This window comes from Rhagoletis zephyria, unplaced genomic scaffold, assembly GCF_001687245.7.
Source record: "Rhagoletis zephyria isolate East Lansing unplaced genomic scaffold, Rhagoletis_zephyria_1.1 Rzeph_scaffold_01532, whole genome shotgun sequence".
NCBI classification, from domain to species: domain Eukaryota; kingdom Metazoa; phylum Arthropoda; class Insecta; order Diptera; family Tephritidae; genus Rhagoletis; species Rhagoletis zephyria.
Genome location: NW_016158616.1, coordinates 4,508 through 26,599, shown reverse-complemented (window position 1 = coordinate 26,599; position 22,092 = coordinate 4,508). Strand labels below are relative to the sequence as shown.

The 22,092-nt window shown below is 33.0% G+C and overlaps 1 protein-coding gene across 3 annotated transcripts in view; it reads right to left on the bottom strand.

Annotated features, from left to right (window-relative positions):
• Positions 1–22,092, bottom strand: part of Pgant9 (polypeptide N-acetylgalactosaminyltransferase 9) — a 112,022-nt gene that overhangs the window by 88,783 nt on the left and 1,147 nt on the right. The window contains exon 1 of one of the 3 annotated variants that reach the window (XM_017617970.1): positions 5,950–6,319. The exons of the other annotated variants lie outside the window; for them this stretch is intronic. The gene's annotated coding sequence lies outside the window, so the exon portion shown is untranslated. Of the gene's footprint in view, positions 1–5,949; positions 6,320–22,092 lie in introns of those variants that run through there. 3 annotated transcript variants of the gene reach the window in all.

Genomic DNA, 22,092 nt, shown 5'->3' with positions numbered 1-22,092 from the left:
CCTACTGCGGATTCTGACAGCGTTCGACAATGGCTGAGGTACTAGGAGTCTCTGTGGACCAGCTGTCTTCGTTTTGATGGTTGTGCGCCTGCTTCACGGTGAACGGCTTATAGTTGGTAAAGATAATGTGCTCCTATCGTTGACTTGCGGCCAGACGCTTAGGCGCTCGACATATTTGGAGTCTCACGCGCTGAGGCTTAGGTCCTTTTTACTTATTTGCCGCATCGATTCACGGTTGATCCCGGTCTCACGAGCGATTTTTCTCATGGATACCCGGAATTTCGTTGAATTCGCTTTTGTTGCTATTGCCTCCGCTTTCTTCCTTCATGGCCGAGCTCGTTGAACCGTTGGCAGACACTGTCATTTTTTGCAATACATTTCTTTGACATTCTGACACACATAACAAATAATCGTTATACAGCGAAAAAACAAAAATAATTTGCCTACTCTAAAATACCTTTGTGGCAGCGCATGCTAAACTTTGTGCCGGTTATTGATTGTCACCCTGTACTCACGAAGCCATAGGCCAAATATAGCAAAACTGCGTCTCTAGTTTTTGCCTTTGACGTCAGGAATTTTTTTTTTAAGGACTTTGTGTTTTTAAAGATATGATTGATTCCAAAAATTATTTAAAAATTTCAATGTAATGTAGGAGAACAATATGGGTACCAAATGAAAGAGAAATTAGAATTAAAAACTAGAAATATAATAGAAAATAGGTACCGAAAAGGTCCTTTTATTTAATTTTATTTTTAAGCTTATAAAGTGGTCGAGAGTGTATTAGGCCTTTCTCCGCAGCTTTCATGCCGATCTTGCTGAATTATTTTCGGGGCATCTCTGACACCAAAATTATCGCAGCTGAATGGAGCAACTTTTTCACAAATTTCTGGGCAAGTTACATAACTGTCGTCGAAAGTTCGTCACTATTGGGTTAGTGTTGTCAAATGATTGGGGCATCAATACCATATATCACCTTAAATTCCCATAGACATATCATATGCCCCAATATAGATTTGTAGGTATGCGCATATAATACAGTACTTAAATATATTTTATATATGTTGGTATGCATGTATGTATGTATTTTCTGTTGACGCTTTTGGTGCTGATGAATTGATTAATTATGCATACATCATTAATTATGCATGCCTCGGCGCGTTAGTATCTGTGTATACGACAAGCTGCGTCGATGCTGTTGGCTATATTTACTATAAAATACGAGTACATATAGACACTGGGCTACGAGTACCATGATCTAAGCGAAAATAAGGAAGATACATAGCATCGGATGTGGCAACAACAAATCGCGCTTCCTTCCTCGTAAATCATGGCTCTGCGTGATACACATCAGCTTTATGCGGCTAGGCTTACCTTGCCTCGCCTCGCCTAACCTCATTTGGCCCACAGCAAAGTGTTAACGCAGTGACACTGGTCTAAATTAAGTTCGAATACATCAATACAAACAAAAATGTGTAATTAATGCGTCGAGACTTGTATACATATGTACAAACTCGTATATATTTAGTTAGGTACATATATAAATAAATTTTCGTTAACTAGGTGTGCGCTGTCGCCCAGGGGCTTACGCTTAGTTGATTAATCTGAATTGGAATGCTATCGATACGTTCAAGGAAAGAACAAACAAAAAAACAAGAAATTGCTTAACTAGCAGTATTTTCGCCTCGCTTATGGATAGGAGCTGAAGGAAAAGCTAGTTGTATTGAGTGAGGTGTGTTTTTACAGGTTTTTTTTTAATTTGATTGATTACTATGAATACACATTTAGGTTAATCAGATGGGCGTGTTTAAGGGTTGAAATGGTTGATTTGTTTTGAGAAAGGGACCTTCGTGCCTCAACAGATTTCTTTGCGAGTGCCTCCTTTCCGCTGGAGTCATTCTGGGGTTTCATGGTAGGATGGGTTAAACCATTACTGTTCCAGGTGGTGTTGTTCAGCCTTTCCTGTCATACTTGTAAGAACTCCCACTACGTATTTCAAAATTAGCTTCAAAATTTCATCAGCCCGTTTTTTGCTTAATCTGGCCATACAAATCTTCAGACTTTACAATTTTTTAATTTGGTGCATAGTTAATTTATTACGGCTTAGGTATATTCGTTACAAATCGGTTGCTGTAAGGAGATCACTTCACTGTAAATTGGCTTTTTGGAACCAGCTACGACCATCTTACTACTAAGCTGTCTTCAGTATTGCAACGTTCGAGAACCCATGCTAGCCGCCCTTTCTATGTCAAAAATTTCTGCTTGGAGGACACTTCGGTTGCGGTATACTAAATTGAGAGCGTTCCTCACTCCACATTTGAGCCACCAGGATTCGAGGAAATACCTTCCTCTTCCGCCTCTAGACCATCCCTTTATTCGGAATCCCTAAAAGTATGTCCAAATACGACGTAATTTAGTGTGGGCTAGCTTTCGTCATTTCCCAACAGCCCACAACTCTGTACGCTAAGAATGAAATCAGGATTGTGGGATTCATATTGCGACACTAATACATATTCTGAACAGATATTTCTGAGTTTTCCCATACAGCTTTAGTGAAAACAATTCAGGGTTTTTTGGATTTCTTGTGCACGGGTTCAACTCTGCGCTATGTTGTCTATAAATTTCAACAAATGCAGCGGCGTCTTTGTCTTGAAAAAGAAGATACGTGGGAGCATATTTTTTTGTGAATGGACAGCGTTGGCTAGGGCTAGACTAAGATTAAAAGACTTAAATTCATGCACAGTCGAACAATGTTTGGCTTTCATTTTATACTTTTTTAGACAAGCTGGAAGTAGAATACATTGGGTTGCTAGAGACGTATTTTATATATATTTTTTATATTTATTTATACAACCACACTTAAATGTGTGGGTTTTTTCGATTTAAATGAAAATTTTACGTATGGTTCTTCTTTTGTTCTTGAATAAATAAATATTTATAGGTTCCTTTGTTATCGCTACTTTTTAATATGAAAGCAACAGGTAGATAAACTTAATTATATAAAGCTTGCCAATTTATGCAACTGTTCAAATAAGCAAAGTCAATTTTTAAATAACATGCCTCGACAACACCGTTGTTTCACGAAAGTTTAAAAAAATATTAACTTCCTTTCCTTTGTTACTAATATGGCTTAAACAAAGCATTTCTTTTTAAAAGATGTCCATTGAAATAAAATGCTCGGTTAATGAGTTGAACAATTGCATGCGAAGAAAAGTAATGAACTCTTTCCCTTCTCAGTTTTTGTTTTTAGTTGCCGATGTACATAATTATTTATATTTTTATCGATAATTTATCGATTTACCGAAGCTATTCTTCACACCTTTCTTCTCTTTAATTTTACATATTCCATTGTTATTAATATGGGAAGCGGGGAAAGACCAAAATAACATTTATTTTGTATCTATAAGAAATTTATTCTTAGCGGATTTTGTGAATGGTTAACGGGGATTTTTACGGTTTTGCAAATGGTCGATGGGCGGTTTCGCAAAAACATCTACGATATGTGTGTGCATTAGAGCGGTTAAAAAAAGGAAAGTCGTAATTTTAATGCTACCACCCCCTAGGATTGTTCTCCACCGAAAAATATACCTCTGTTTTCTTTTATTTTGAAATAAAAAAAAAGTTCAACTATTATATATGGAAAAAAAAACAATTGCATTCGTAGAAATGCTAGATATATAATTCTAGAAAGTCAATATTTTTCGATCCGAAAACTCTTTTTCTATTCAGGAGACTTCCAATAATAACACCCAATTTGTTCACTTAACCATTTTTTAATAGTAGATAACTATGTACCATCAAAACCAAAAAAGCAATTGGGCGAACCATAAAAAATCGTTAGTATTTAAAAATGGTAAAATAAAAAGTTATTTTTAAATTTAATAACTTTTTTTATTTTTAAATTTGTTTTATTCTTTTTTAATGCAATTTATTATATGCATTTATAATTTTTTTACTGGTTTCATTAGTTTTTTTTTTATATTATTCAACGCTATTTACATTTTTTTTTATTTTATTATGTTTTATTTCCGTGTCGATTTATTATTTTTTTGTGTTTAATGCAAATACTTTATTTTGGGCATTTATTATACTTTTTTATTTATTTACATTCTTATTTCATGTATATTTCTAAAATCTTAAATTTTGTGTAAGTTTAATTTACATGGGATTTATTTTTAGCCCGTTTAGTAGTTTCTTTTTTCAATATACATATTTTTGATTAAATTTGATGTAAATGAATTTTTTGTAATTAAAATTTTTGTAACTTCCGCTAGTCGAATATTCTGTTTGCCGAATACACTTTTGCGCGATCTGGATTGGCGAGACCGATCAGGTCTGTGTTTCAAAGTATAATAGAATTTTTTTATTTTTAACACTGTCCGGATTACAAATGGAGCCGGATTAGACCATATCCAGATTAACGAAGTTCTACTATATATTTTACTTTTATTTTTTCTCAGTATTATTAATACATAAACCTCTTTTTATTTTTATTATTTTATTGTTATTATTATTATTATTATTATTATTATTATTATTATTATTATTATTTAAAGCAATTTATTTTATGCATTCAATATATTTTTCTTTTTTCATGTAATTTTTCGTATTTTTTGCTTTTTATATTTTATTTTGATTTTTTGCTTTTTAGCTTTTTTTCATTATTTGTAAAAAAATATTTGTAAAAAATATTTTGATTTATTTAATTAAATACTGCTTTTTATCGAAGACTTGTAATCGAATTTTGTATAATGACTTTAATTTTCTTAAAAGAAATACTTCTTTTAATTTCATTTATTTTAATTGAAACTTTTTTTTAACTAAATTGAAATACTATAATTCAACGGAAATAAATTTTTTATCAACTATCCTCAATTGAGTTTTATTAAATTTTCCATCTAATTAGTTTTATAAATTGGTTTAATTACAATTTTTATTTTTCTTTAAAAAAAATATTTCAGGGGCCCATCCGTTTATTTTAATAGTTATTTTGTGATTTAATTTTTGCGATCATCTTTAATCGTTGTTTTATGATATTCATTTTTTCAATCGTCTTGAATCGTTACTTCGTGATTTAAATTTTTTAAGATCAGAAATATTCGTTGTTTTGGATTTTTGTTATTTTTTCGATATTTTTTAACCATTTTAATAGACACTACGCTTTTACAACCGATTTAAATCGTTAATGATCTAAAACTGAAATTCGAAAATAACGGTTATAGTATCTATGATCGAAAAAATAAAACAACGATTAAAAATTGTCAGATTATTTTTTATTGAAAAAATAAAAATCATAAAATAACGATTATTTTTAACCGTGTTCGTAAAAAGATATTAAAAAAAAACGTTTCTGCAATAATTTGAAAATAAAAATCCTTCATAATAACGATTATTTTCGGTCCCTAATATATTTTTAATTTCATTTATTTTTTAAATTAAATTTTTTTTTAATTGATTGAGATTTCCAAATTTATGGGAAAAATATTTTTTCATTTACTCATCTCGGTTAAATTTAATTTAATTCTTCATCGAAATTTTTTTATTATTATTTTAATTTCGTTTTTTGCAAGGAAGGAGCAGGTTATCAATTCGTCGGAATATTTTTTTTTTTATGTATGTTACAGCATAACTTTGGACCACTTTAACCGATTTCTATAATTTTTAATAGAACGGTTGTACCTCAGAGGCGGTCCCATACTATTTTGGTGTTCATGAAGAAATTAGCGTTACTCTTGAATTTTTATATGAGAATTGGAGTCGGTTTTGTTTTATTTTTGGACTTCTTTTTTAATTTTTTATATTTATTAAATTTGTTCTATTTTTTTCATTCTAATTTTTAATGTATTTTATTTGATAATTTTTATTTTTTGTATATACATTTTTTGTTTTGTTTTCAATTAACATAATTTAACGCAATTCAATTTAAGCTTATATTATTCGGAAAATGTTTACCTTTATGAAATCCCATTTTTTCCATTAGTTTAGATCCAAGTTTTGATATACAATTTCTCTAATCCCACATGAAATTTGCTTTTCACTATTCAAAACATTTCCACTTAATTGTTGAGTTATCAAATGCACATATTTTGATTTTATTTTTTATATCTTTTTTACATTTGTGACGTTTGCATTGCCATATCACATTCATTCACGCCACGCAGTCATCCGGCCATCTACTACCGTATAAAGTGCAAATTTGTGAAAACACTCAATTAGCTACACGTGTACATAAATTTGTGATCATATTTTTTTTTATTTTACGCCACTAAACCACCTTTTATTAATTAAGAAATAAATATTATACTTCAAACTTCCGACGCCGCTGTCAAATAGTAAGCAACTAACATTCAAACTCTTTCATATTTTAGCAAAACCCACCAACAAACCGTAAACTGTCTGTTGGCTCTACAATGTAGCTGATAAAGAGTACATATGTATGTATGTCCTACGTGCATATAAAGCGTATATGTATGTAAGTGAATTAGTATTAGTTAGATAAACAAAAAGTATAGCGTTTTATCAAAGTGGAACGTTTTTACAGAAGCGCTTTATAATTGCCCAGCTTCATATGAGCTGCACTCAGTTAAGTTCTCGCATTTTTACTTTGTGCTGTGTGCTTTTCGTGCTAACCATTACCCACTCAGACTCGCCCGCTTTGTTAGCGCGATGTCTATGTACTTCAATTGCTACAAAAAAACGTTCACGTTTACCAACTGATAAGCGAAAAATTATTTTTCTACACATACGCTTATTAGCGTGTCATTGTGTTTGTACATATGGTATACGTGGTATGATAATTTTGTATCTGTGCGTTTGGTTATGAAGTGGATTCTACGCTTTAATTTGATAACTTTGCTATGCTGACTAACTTTGTTTTATTATACTTATTTTTTGCTATGTTGTTTTGCTATTTTTCAATTGTGTCACCTTTTGCGTTTGGGTTATTTGTTTCTACTTTCGCTTCAAAGCTCAAAACATTTACTAATAGCTTTTCTCTGTTTAACCATTTTAGATAAGAATGGTAGCAACTATGTATTGAAAAGCGGTTCGGTGGTTAAAATGTGGGTGTCGAAAGTGAGACGCCACGCAGCGCATTTATCGCAATTTTCTGTCAATTTTTAATTAAAGCTTGCCTTCGAACAAAATTATATGTACTTAGAGGAAATTTCCAGAACTGATGACATCATTTTTGAATAATTGATAAAAACAATTACGCGATAGACATTTTTAGATGACCAGACTATACTTATATGTAGTATCCTTCACTCCGAGAGGAGTTTACAAGATACCAACTAGTACATTGATAGAAGTTCCTCAGCCTCAAAAATGGTTAGCTCTATTAGAACTTCTTATGCCAGAGCTAGTCTAAATCCTGTAAATAAAGACCTATGTAAGTTGTCCAAACTCAACGACAAAATAGTTTTGCGCACACTGCTAAAAAAAAGAAATTAATAAAAATTAAAAAAAATTTTACCTAATNAGTTGTCCAAACTCAACGACAAAATAGTTTTGCGCACACTGCTAAAAAAAGAAATTAATAAAAATTAAAAAAAAATTTACCTAAGGTTGAGTCAGGTGCTAGGTTGAATCAGAATACACAAAATTTGCGTAACTAGGTTTTTTGAATTTTTTCCCAGGTGGCAACTCCTTTGAAAATTTAGTCTCAAACAAATTTTCTCTGGCGTCTTTTATTTCATTGCTCTATTTAACACAAATGCAACAAAAAATGTATTTAAATTTAAAAAAGGTGGAACCCTTTTAAGCTTTGCTTGTAAAAAAGAATTGTGTTAAACAGCTTATTTTGATACCAGTGTTGCATTATTTCACTTAACTTCAAAATATAACTCAGTTCACCTCGCTAAAAAGATGGCAATCCTCTTCAAAGTTTTTTTTTTCAAAATAAAGCTTTCCAGAATATATTTCGTTTGATAGCAATACAGATTTTATCGCACAAGATAAGCAGGACCAAATTTGTTCTTTGCTATCTCCACAAGTCTCCATATTGCAAAGTGATACTGTGCTCAGTGACTCAATCAACCATCGTCTCTCTTGTCTGGGTTTCCGGACATAGGAACATAGAAGGTAATGAGAAAGCTGATGAGCTGGCGAAGTTGGGAGCCGGTTTGGATGAATTCGAAGCGGTGGCACTGGGTTGTCTCCGCATATCTTTGAACTGTCTTGATGCAAGTGGTCAGAGATACAAATTTCCAGAAAACTTGCTTAGCAGATCAAGGCCCATAAACAAACATGCGGAAAAAGAGGACCACTACTTTCAATTAGAAGAAAGCAAAAAAATGTCCAGCATTTGCCTTACGAATATTAGACATAAAACAAACAACTGGTAACAGCTAACACAACTAACTGACCTGTCAGGAGCTACTATTAGTGAAATCGGTAGATTCACTAGAGAATCAATTGGTTCGACCTAGGAACGTAGGATATGAATAAACAAAATATCCTCGCGAGAAGTGCTTCAAAATGGCGAAAACGCGTTAATTTTGTCCTAGACAGCGACTAGGAAGCACTGAAACAAACCGACCAACCAAAGAGGCACCCAACGATAATACGGCCCTTTATATATTGAGTGCCTAAATGTATGCAACATAATAGTCCACAGCATGCACTTCTCAAACGAAGTATGAAATAACATTGTGTTACTCATTTTTTCTTTGGTAATTTTGAAAATGATATTCCTCAACCACCTGCGCCTTTATTTAAACCACAGTATTCTCCTTTACCATATTCTTTGTTATACGCCGAAATTCACATATCTNCACAGTATTCTCCTTTACCATATTCTTTGTTATACGCCGAAATTCACATAGTATTTCCACTCTCAATTGAATTAAATTAATGTCAATCTGTCTTCTAAACTCCACTTTAGCTAAGTCATCAGCAAATTTCTCTACTGCCAATCAAATGGGAATTACCTTCAATTAAGTGAAACAAGGCGGCGAGACGAAAGCGCCAGCTGAGATTAATCAGTGGTAGTAGTTAATAGTTTGAAAGCAAGTATTTTGCAACAATAATTAAAGCAAAAACAATTATCTTCCCAACAGTTGCCTCAAGCAATCGTTAGAGTGTGCATGAGCTGCAAGAGGTAAGTTGCAAGTTCTTGACTGCCTTAATTTTCACTTAAAAGACAAGCACTTAAAGAGCAGTAAGTGACTAATGAAGGAAAATAACAACACAAATTAAAAACAAGAAAACGGAAAGAAGGGTAAAGAAGAAGATTAAAAAAATAAAAGCTTAGAAAAGTTGCAAGTTGCACTGCAATATCTGCCGGAAAAGCTGTTGCAAGTTACTTAGCCAGCAAAGAGTGTATGGACCGCAAGTTGCTGAGAAGAAGTCGATTAAAAGAAAAGAAAGCGTGACAGCGGAGCTACAAATGTTTGGCTTGCGATAGCTTAGTGGCAGGTTAGTCGATGTTGCCTTTTTTATATCGAAAAGTATTTGTTGATGTTTCGCATATCATTTCTGTTAATGGTTTCGGAGCGCCTAAGCAACACCGCTTAGCTGCCACAACAGCAACTTTAGCAGCAGCAAGTGTGAAAAAGTGATATCAGGAAAAGAGTAGTTAGAAAAAAAAAGCAGAAAGCAAGCATTTAGCAACAACAACAACCAAATGTGGCAAGCATCAGGCGGCAGGCAGCTAATGTGGCAACTTTTAACGGCAACAATTTCCAGCACGTCGACCATGCAATAACCTGCTATGCTAGCACCGGTTTTTTTTTCAAATGAAATTGGCCAACGGAGCATCCAAAACTGGCGAATGGGGTTCGTTGTAAAGTGGCGCATCTGCAGTTGAAGCGCATATTTGTTGTTGCTTTTTATTTAATTTTATTTTTATATTTGCGCCAGACTTGTATGCCTGACTAACATTTCATCGTGGCATGGGAGAAAATTACACTAGTTGCAGCAGTAGAAAAAGAAGAAGAAGCGGCAGCAGCGGTGCAAGTTAATGAAGCAGTAGCCTCGAAGCTGTGGCTTAGCGAACGCTGAGGATGTTGTGGAAAATTTAGAAACTGATTTGAAAGAAATTGACGGAATTGTGTCTCACAGCTTGAGTGTTTAGTTTCATAGCTGTTGTTGGGGTAGACATTTCTCCGCTACATGCGGGCACTTTTGTTTAAGGAATCTCGTTTTGTTGTGATCCAAAAGTCAAAGAGCGTATAGCGTCGAACTGCCCAAGAAAAAAATTCCATTTGCGAACGGAAAAAAGCGAAAACAACTTTGGTGATGCAAAAAGTAGTTTAAAACTACTTTCTTTGAGAGGCGAGTTGGAACACTGCTGGGATGGTAGACAATTTTTTGTCGCTGTTTTAAAAATTTAAATGGGTGTGCAATACTGGCAGACCACAGTTGGAATAAAGGAACTCGATGTATATGCAGATATGCCTGTGGCAACCAATTTCTCCGGAGCGATTGAAGAATTAGATTTTTAACATTGTCGGGGTTAACATCTTATGGCTAAGATAATTTACACCGTGCGACAAAAACAAAAAAATTTGGAAGCACAGAAAGCAATCAATATACTCACGAAACTGTGGGTCAAATGTCAGGAATTTTTTAGGGACTTTATGGTTTCAAAGATATGATTAATTCCAAAAATTATTTAAAAAAATCATTCCAATATATAAAAAGAGTATGGGTACCAAATGAAAGAGAAAACTCTGTAGAATTAAAAAAAATAAATTTTTTCGGCTCACATGGACAAATAGGTATTGAAAATGTTGTTTTAATTAGTTTTATTTTTTTTAAGCGAATAAAGTTAGAAGGACTAAATTCGAGGATGTGGTCGAGTGCATATTAGTCCTTAACATATAATTTTTTCGAAAATAATTATTGCTAAATTTCAAGGATATTAAAAAAAAATCCTGACGTCAGAGAGAAAAACTAAAATATAAATATAAAATTTTTGTGTATGTAAAATTTACTGTCACACTGTGTCATTGCATTTTTTTAACTAAACCTATATCTCTCACAATGCGGGAAGAACGCAGAAGAGAAATGAACGCAAAAATACTATGAATGGCGTAACCGGAGTTGGACTGATCAGGTTTGTTGTTTTTTTGAAGCGCGTCCAAAGAGCGATCATTAAAAACGAATTACTTACAAACAATAAGCCTCCGCACGGTGGGCTTTTCAGATTTAGGGTGGGAACGGCCCTTTGTACCCCTCCTCTTACCTCTTTTTTCAAAACGTGATTCTCTATTGGAAGATTTGCAATGTCTTATTTTCGCATTTCGCGTTTCATTTAAATTAATGTTGTCTGTATTGCTGCTGTTATCGGAATTATCGATAACTTTTGCTTTCATTTTCGATCAATTTATTATTATAGTTACGGACATTGTTGATATCATCATCATCGATAAAACTTTCTCTTTTGAAAAAAGGTATCGTTATCGCTATCGATTAAGTTCGATCGTCTTTATCGATAAACCATCGATTTTTAAAAAAACTATTTTTATCGAAAAAGTTTTGTTTTTCTAAAAAGTTACCGTTAGTAAAAAAGTTGGCCATGAACAAAAAGAAGAACCAAGTGCGGAAAGATGTGTCTGCACTTGGGATGAATTACTGGCCCAAATCCGAAATTAAGTGTGGAAATTGGTGAAGTTTTTTGGTTTCGGTCCAAACCGACAAACGGTTGTAGCGCCAAATAAGAAGAAGAAGATGCCTACGCTTCTTCCTTTTCTCCTTGGGCTCTACGAACGTAGTTCTTTGGAATTAAGTCCTTCGGCTTGTCGAGATTTTTTTTTGTCTTGTCAAACTTATATGCCGAATAGAAAAAATATATCGCCTGAGCAGTAATGTTTATATGTATGACTTGTCCTCTGCAGAACAGCGCTCGTGGGACCGATTTTATATTTGTTGATACAGTTCTTGGCATTGACTGAAGGACATTGGGTGGCCGGGCACCAAAAACCTAGCTCTGAACATAAACAAAAGGAGGCATAGGAACTTATTGAGAAGAAGCATTGGGTTATGCCGTAAACTCATGAATAGAGCAACTGGAGGTCTTCAGAGAAATTTCATTTTCGAGGTAGTTTTGAATATTGGTGTTGTTGAAATGTAGCAGCATTTTATTTATGTTTTTTTTTATTATAAGTACAACGATATACTACTGGGTTTAGCAAGCTGCAAAAAAAACTTCGAGCTCACCATATGTATGTATGTTGCCTGCCATGAGTTTATCGAAATCGAAAGATAAACAAACACACCTGATCATGAATACATACATATATACAAACATATGTGGAAACTCGTATGCACAAATAGCGATACCACTTTTCGATTGGAAATCGAAGAGTTGGAAATTAAGTGAAATTATCAGAGTGCCAGCAGTCGGCAAATAGCCATAAAACGTGTCGGCCGTGAAATTTCTAATCAAAGCTTGCTGCTAAAGTCAATATGTAGCGTATAACATACACACAATATAGATAAGTATGTATGATTGCACATACATAAATATGTTAGCGTTTATGATTGCAATCAACTACATGCTTCAATTACACACAGTAGTAGTAAAAGCTAAAGCGAGTCTCCAAACAAAACGATGTTAGGAAATTAAATGAAAATTTGCGAAAGCGAAATGTACATCACCTGCTCGCAATTTGAAGAGGAATATTGTGAAAAGCACAGCGGATGACCTGATTAATTTTGAATGTGAGCAATCGAATTGGAATCGATAGTGAAAATTGCAAATGAAAAAGTTATAAACTATGGCATGAACGGGAATATATGAAATGGAAAAAGAATTGGTAAAGGCGCACATATCGATGAATGATTTTGAAATACATACATATGTATCTACATATACGAAAATTGTATGAATTGGTTTTTTAGTGTCAGTCCCTTCTCTCGCCAGAAAACAACGCTAGAGCATTCTTCTTGCATATGGGGCGTTCCATACCAAAATGGACGGGGTTCACACTTGATGTGTTTGATTTGTTTCAAATTTTAAGGGTTGATGGATAAACATAAATAATAAACAAATATGAAATTTGAGCTTGATTAATACATTTTTAAAAACTTGAAGCACAAAAACAAAAACAAATAGATTTAATAGTTTTCCAAATATCTTCATATTTTCCAAATATCTTGAGAAAAAATTAAAAAAAAATCACACATACACGTATCAAAATTCTCTATGAAAAGAAATATTTTGTAAATTTTTTTTCTTAAAAAATTTTTCACACACAAATTTTTTTATAAAAATTGTTTTTGAAAACATGCCATCTCAAAAAAAAATTGAAAAAAATCACAGTAGTAGCTCTGAGTATTGCATAATATTTAAGCATAGTATCACGGGGTGCACTCTATAATAACGTGAATATGATTTTTTTTACACCGAAGTTGAGTAAAATAAGTAAATTACAAATTTAAAATTGTTTTAATTTTTTTTTTAGAATTTTTGTGCAGTTTTGTAGCCCGTTAAATTTTAAGCTACTGCAAAATTGCGTTGATTTTTACTATTTTTTATGCTGACGGCTGTTTTGAACTTTTCTCTTATGGAAGAAAATGCGCAAAACCGTTTTCAAAGAAAATTAAAAAAAAAATAATGCCATTTTTTCAATCGCTTAAAACTTGCACTTTTTTAAAGTAAAATTTAATGGGCTACAAAACTGCATACTTAAAAAAATTTAAAGAATATGTAAATCTGTAATGTTCTCATTTTACTAAACTTCGGTGTAAAAAAAATGCATAACTCAAATTATTGTAGAGTGCACCTGTAATACTATACTTAAATATTGCGCAATACTCAGAGCTCCCCATGTGATTTTTTTCATTTTTTTTTTTGAGATGGCATATTTTCAAAAACAACTTTTTTTTATCAAAAAATTTTAATGTGAAAATTTTGCAAGAAAAAAAATTTAATAAATATTTCTTTTTATAGAGAATTTTGATTTGTGTATGTGAGATTTTTTAAAATTTTTTCCTCGCTTCGTTCTCGAGATATTTGGAAAACTATTAAATCGATTTGTTTTTGTTTTTGTGCTGTAAAGTTTTTAAAAATGTATTAATCAAGCTCAAATTTCATATTTATTTATTATCTGTTTATGTTTGTCCATCAAACGTAAAAATTTGAAACAAATCAAACACATGAAGTATGAACCCCGCCCATTTTGGTATGGAACGCCCCATATACAAGTTCAATAAAAAATAAAACAAGCATTTGAACAATTTTAGCCTTAAAACGTTTAAATAGGCAAAAAAGTACCGAAATTACAAATTTTTCATTGTCCCTCGAATAGATCATACCCGTTTTTTAATGTCTGCATTTCTCTATTGATTCTGAACGTTTGGAATAAACTTGTTTGTTTACCTATTCTTTAGAATGCTCCTGATGATATGTTAACTTATATTTCAAACGCATTGTGAATCGGAATTCAGATTTCAAAATTTGATTTATTTTGTTTTCCATCTAACCTCAAAAATGTAAAATGTAGGCTTTTTGAGGTTGGAGAAAGAAAAAATGGCGAATTTTTCCAAAAGTGGTTTCAAATTCGGATTTTGCGACTTGAGGAAATATAAAAATAATATAAAAATCTGTATTTTTTCTAGTTCATAACCATTTCTCAAAAAAAAAAAATATTAAGAATTGCATGTATTGGCTTTAGTCCAACACTTTAAATTATGGCCATTCCAGAAAACTTTCAAATAAATTAATTTAACCCAGGACGTGCTTCGTTATCCGATTCGACTAACAAAAATCGTATTTCGCTTCGTACCTAACTCCCTCTGAAGTCATTTACCTTTTTGTATATGTGACAGAGAAAGGAATACGTATTTAAGATTTTGTTAATTTGTCTTAAAAATGTAAAGAACTAAGAATCATAAAATGTATTTTTTTTTTAGCAGTTTTATGTTTGTTGTTTAAACTCAAAGTTGGTGTTAGGCGTTTCGACTTAACTTCTTTAAATAGCAATTAAAAAAATCTAAACAAAACATAAAAATAAAGAAATAAATATAATAAAAAATGTGAAAATTTATAAAAAATTGTATACCTACTAAACTAAAGACCGCAACAAAATATGAACAAATTAATAAAAAAAATGTTAAAAATTTAGGATTGTCTTCATTAAAAAAATAAAATAAAAAGTCATAAAATTTAAAAAATTACATTTAAAATTAAATATAAGAGGTAATGAAAATTAGAGAACAATAAAAATTAAAAATAATAGAGTGTAAACTATTTAAAGTCTAGAGAGTAGAAATATATAAAATATTGAAAACTCATAAAATTTGAAAACATAATAAAAAAAATAACAAAAAAAAATTTGCAAAAAAGTTTTTTTTTCTAAAATTTTATAAAAATGAAAAGTTAAAACACGTTCACATTTATATAAATTAATGGATAATAAATAAAATAAAATAAATAAAATAGTATTATAATTTGTTTTTATACACTCAAACAATTTATTGATTTCTTCTAAATATTTTTCCACAGATGCCAAACCCAGCATCTGCACTGTGTACGCCCAACAAATTTCGTTTCTCATCATTGCCGATCAAGCGATGGTTTGTTGTTGCTATTGCAGCTGTCATACACATCAATTGCAGCGCATCCGGCAAGATACCGTTAATTGTCAAACCTGTTTGACAAGTTGATATGCGACTACAAGTACATACGAGTAAACATACGTACCATACACACTTGTTTACCCATTGCTGCCTCGCAAATTTATTGCAGACGCATAAAATGCGTCAGCTGCACCGTTATTATGGCAACATGTTGTTGCTTTAGCTGCGGCAACTCCAAAGTAAATCGAGCTTCGACCACATTGCAAACCCCAGTCAATGACGTCTTGCGGTTGCGCGATTGGCTCAGTCAGCAGCAGCATTCCCTCAAACATTTCAATCATCACAAATGGTTTTGTTGCAACTGTCGGGTTTTGGAGAGGCCATAATAAAATGCCGTTAGCTGCGGCATTACTATGGATGTTGCATAGCGGTCAACATAACGGTATACTTGAAAAATATGTAATTATACAATGTGTACGATATTTAACGGAATATTTAATTAAAAAATATATATTCATTTATTTTTGTAGCCATTTATTTGAAATTTAAGACATTGAAGCTTTTAATTAAGGATTGTCGGTGAAATTGATATGAAATTAATTTTCTCTGAATTGCGATTGAACTGTATTTTATTTACATTATAAAACATTTAGCCAACTATATCCCGCCAGAGTCCATTGACTACAATATATATGTATGTACATAGATACAAGAAGTATGCGCAAACTTTTTCCCCACAGCCAAGATACCGCCCAATACTGCCATCTGTCTGCAATCGCAGTCGCTACAAAAGCCAATTACCTTAAATCTTCTCATCAAAAATTCTTCAGACCGGTTTATTGCCTGCCTGCGTTCATCCTGCGTGCCACGAGAAAGTCATTTACACGCATATGTTGCACTAACAGTTAGCTATTAGACCACAACGAAAGTCTGCATGTTTGAAGACACATTAGCAACGGAAATTGCGATGATGATGATGCTGCTGCTGTTGGGTATGACAACAACAGACCAGCCGACATCTGCTCTAACAACAGCGGCAATAAATGCGAAACATTACCAAGATGCATGTATGTAGCTCGTAGCTCAATCTCGGCAGCCACAGCAGCTGTCGGCATTCGCCACAACATTTACGTGAAGCAGTGATTAAATATTTGTTATGTGGCAATTATGGCACTTTTTCGGGCATAATAGCGTGTTCACACTCCAGTGTATCTTAGAACTGTGTGGCGATGAGGAATATAATCATTGGGGCAATGCATGCTTTTATTTTAATTTAATTTATAATGAAATGAAATCTATATCTATACTTATAATAAAATTGTAACAGGCCGATGTCTGTACCTTATAGATATTAAAGAAAAATTAAGATAGTGGGTTTTTATAAGAGCTACAGAAGCCAAATAAACAATTTTTAGAATTTTTTACTCTCTGTCTGTCTATATATTTGTATGTGCATCACTCAAAAACATGGAATTGAATGCAGTATCGCTGTATCGCTAGAGATCTAGCTTACAATATAGAAGAAAAATATTAGAGAGTTGCTTTTACAGACCATTTTTGCTTTTAAAACGCTCTTTTGCATTGGCAACGCAAAAGTTCTTATAAGGCAAACTTTCAATGCCCGTTTGGAAATATACCAAATAAACGCTCTGCAGAGGTTGTTCTCAATATGAATGGCCCAAAATTCAGCTGTCCACAATTTCAAGCAAACCTTGCCAAATACATATAAAATGTGGTATTAATGCCAAGAAACTTTCATAGTATCGGGTATGATACAAATAAACTTTCTAAGAAACAAGCGAACCATTTTTCAACAGCCCCGGGTCTTGCAAGCGGATCAAAAGTAGTTAAAGAAGTATTTCCAAATTCCAAAACATAGAGCACAATGCGATCAAAGTTAGAAGGGCATTTCGATGCACTACGATGTAAATTTTTATTATCGCCAAATTTTTAACTGGAAACGATTGCCTGAAGGCAGATTTGCACCGGTTCAAGAGCATAGCTGATATAAAGAACGAAAAATGTGGAGTTGGCGTGTAATAAAAGTTGCCCCCTTTTCTTTTTCGGGTGGGCATTTGGTTCAATTTCTAAAGGTTCTAATAGAAAACATTAATTGGTGAGGTGCTTGGACCGAATTCAGTGCTCGATGGGGAAAGATAGAGTAAGGGTAAATCGCCTGCTCAAGCTAAGCACTTCACAGAAATTGGCTAAAGAGTCTCCTCGTAAAAAACATCAGCCGAAATAAATGACCTGTGAGTCAATGATCGGATGGTTGTGGTTATTCAGAGCCCAACTCCGGCAGGGGAACCATTTAATCAGAGTGTATTTGCTAAAAAAAAATCGGTGAAGCTTCCCATTCAGAATGTGGTGTCATAAGCTTCAGTCATCGTAAGCATACAATTTGAGAAAAGCACTGAAGATTACATCTATCAAATATCTCGATTATTTTCAGCTTATCTAGCCCTCATCTGCTGACTTGAACAAAAGAATTGGTGCCCAGCGACGACGAAATCGAAAACATAGAAGTCAACACTGAAGAAGAAGACTGGCAACAGATGCTCGTCTGAGCTTACGCAAGGATACTCGCTTTTTTTTTTTTAACTGAGTTGGCAGTCCTTCAGAAGAGGGAAGATATAGAATCAGGCCAATCTCCGTGGTAAAACATCTTTGGGAAGAAATATGTATCTAGTTCTTGTACATTATAGAACCTATTTGATTGTAGAGTTTGTTTTCCGACGAATCTGTAAATCATTGCTACATTAAAGTTTCTATTCCGAGAACTTAAATAAAGTACTGATACACATTTTTGGTATAGTTTCATTTGAAACCTATTTAAAGCTCGTTACTCGTTTCTGTTATTACAACCACTTTTATATGTACGTTCAATTCAACGTTTTGAAGTAATTTTCTCAATATTTTCCCGCATCAGCCAACGCAAGGAAGTGGCTTTCCATTGAAAACCAGCAAACTAAGCCTTCAATACGGCATTCCTTTGTGTAAATATGAATATTTTTTTTTAAGCTTCAACCACATTTGCAAGCCTCAGCAACCCACTTTGCGCTAAGAGGGTTAAGTGGATAAGCTTACAACGCCAACCAAAGTAGACAAAGTAGAAAATACTTATAACAAAAATATATAGTAAAAGTCACTGCGAAAGCGGGCGCAGGAGCGAGTACGAAAAAATGATGCCAAGCGGCAAAAATACGAACGCAGATGTCGACATAAAAACAGATACATACATATTTACTTACATACAAATATGTATGTAATATGTATCTTCTTCTTCTAATAGCCGCCTAATGCTAGCCAAAGTATCATTAACGTAAGCTTCTTTAAGCGCGCATGCAAACAAATAAACACGCATAAGTAGGTATGTATGTACGTAGGTATTATGTAGCGAAAATTTCGCTGCAACATTTGTTGAGGCAGCCAAGCAGAAGTGGACCACAGCTGGAAGCAGAGGAAATAATCTAAACGAAAAAAAAGTTACATACTTACATACATAACTACAATCAAAAGAAGAGCAGAAACAAGAAAAAAAAATCGACGCGCTTAACCTAATAAAAGCGAAACTATGCACAAACATTTAAAGCTATGGCACACTTGCAGCATGTTGCAAGTACTACAACTAATATAGAGTAGTTCTACCTAATATAAACGTTATTGCATCAAGTTACATATATAAACGTAAATACATATTGCATACATATGTACTTAGTATAGCTGTTAGCGCTCAACAATGCGAAAGAGCGATTAGAAACACACACACACACATACGCAAGCAAGCTGTTGCATAGGCACAGGCACACGCAAGTGGGTGAATAAACTGATAGTAGCTATGCTGTGGATGCAGCCCTGTGGGAAACAATTTACACTTGGAGAAGAATAAACGGAAGAGAANTAGCGCTCAACAATGCGAAAGAGCGATTAGAAACACACACACACACATACGCAAGCAAGCTGTTGCATAGGCACAGGCACACGCAAGTGGGTGAATAAACTGATAGTAGCTATGCTGTGGATGCAGCCCTGTGGGAAACAATTTACACTTGGAGAAGAATAAACGGAAGAGAACGAATGCACATAAAGATATTTATTTAAATCATAACGAATATTAATAACAGGCAGAATATAAAACCAGAATATAAGAATGCGACAAGACAAAAAATAAGGAAGACGATAACAAATGTTATGNTGGGTGAATAAACTGATAGTAGCTATGCTGTGGATGCAGCCCTGTGGGAAACAATTTACACTTGGAGAAGAATAAACGGAAGAGAACGAATGCACATAAAGATATTTATTTAAATCATAACGAATATTAATAACAAGTAGAATATAAAACCAGAATATAAGAATGCGACAAGACAAAAAATAAGGAAGACGATAACAAATGTTATCGATATATGTTAATAGATAAGGACAGTGATGGCATAGAAGAAATATAGCGATAAACGAGGCGATATTAGCAGATATCGATAAATTATATAGCTATGTCGATGAATATATCGACGATATCTGCAAATATATCGAAAACAACATTAATAAGGGACCGCAACGGGTACGACCTTTGTATTAAAAATCCTAATGTAGCCTTTAAAATGGGATTTCTATTATTTCTATCAAATTTTACCCTTAAATATTTTATGATTTTTATTTTTTCGATCAAGTATAATCGATAAATTTCACTTAAGCGTTATTTTAAAATTTTTGTTACTTCTATCAAGTATAAGCTTAAAATTTTGATCNCGGGTACGACCTTTGTATTAAAAATCCTAATGTAGCCTTTAAAATGGGATATCTATTATTTCTATCAAATTTTACCCTTACATATTTTATGGTTTTTAATTTTTTCTATCAAGTATAATCGATAAATTTCACTTAAGCGTTATTTTAAAATTTTTATTACTTCTATCAAGTATAAGCTTAAAATTTTGATCTTTTTTTTTGCGGTCAAATTTAATCGTTATTTTAATTTTTACATACCACCGTTATTTTCAGCTTCAGTTTTTTTATTGACTAGAGCCCCCATTTTAACGTTCAAATATTATCGAGAAAATAAAAAATATAAACATCATTATTTTTTAGTACAAAATTGAAAATCATAAATCAACGATTAAATTTAACAATATAAAAATCCATATTTAATGATTATTTTTTATCGTAAAAATATAAACCAAAAGTATAGATTTAGCAGGCATCTAAATATAAAAGTCTTGGTTAATTTAATGGTTAACTCAATGGTTACTTTCGGTCCCTCAAATTGATAAATATATCTGTAATGATTTCGATAAATTAGTTATAACCATATCGATTAAAAAATCGATAATTTGAAAGAAAATATGTCGATAAATATACAAAAAGATATATCTATAACAATAATACGAATAAAGTCAGATATCGATGAACTGTATCTAGAAATAAATCGATAATTATATGCAATAGAAGTAATATAGAAATTGGAAACATTACCGACAATAATAACGATGTAAACTGTCATATAACTTTTTTAGGAAATATCCACGACTTGGCACCAAAAGCAAAAAAAAAGTTCAGTACGTCATGCGAACCGCGCCCCTTGTGTCGGTTGGGTGGCAAAAGAAGGGTAATACCGTTGGGATTATTTGTTTATCAACAAACCACCCTCTAAAACCCGCTCATTTAACATCCGTCTCTCTTTGGTCTGACCAGCTTTTGTAAAAAGTTGTGTCTATTAAACAAAATAAAAAGGGCTCAACCTCCCTACAGGGGCACACAACTAAATACCTTGGCATATTTGTGCCATATGCTAACACANCGTTTTTGTCGATTCATGTTTGCCTGCAGCGATTACAACATAGTTAGGCAGAAATTCCAACGCACAACAAAAAACCAAAAACTTGGCGATTAAGCAGAAAATTTTGTGCAGGTGCTTCTTTCTATACGCAGTAGTTTATATGTACATACAAACTAAACGCGGCAACAAAAGCTATGTGCGACAAGGTGAAGGTCCTTTAATGCAATTTTGTTACACAGCCAAATGAGCACGCCCACGCAAATGGGCGCCACATGTAAACGGCTATGGGAGGAATAATTCGAAATTGCTGTGGTGAGTTTGTAAGAGAGGGAGAGGATGTCAATAGAAGTATAAAGTGGTAAGTATATAAGTACTCATGCGTATTTTGAATGGAGCAGAAGTAAGCGAAATACTTCCCCGGAACACAATACTTAACTGCGTACGAGAATTTGAAAACGATTTGAGTAAAGTAGCTTAAATTATAGCAGTGCTCCCACATTAGGCATAATTAGTTCACTTAAAATGTTTATTTGCTCTGTGTAAAATATGCAATATTTTTTAGGTCAGAAGGCCCAAGCAAACTTCCAAATATATTTTTTTTGGTGACAGAGATTCCTTTTGTATATATCCTATATTTATATATAAAATTATAGCCATTTTCGTTGTTTGCACTTAACTCAAAAACTACTGGATAGATTTCAGTAAAATTTTCGAAGGCTATACCTTGCATATCGATGGCTGAGTGGAAGATCGACCTATCTCGGCAGCCAGTTCGAAAACATTCTATCTCAAAA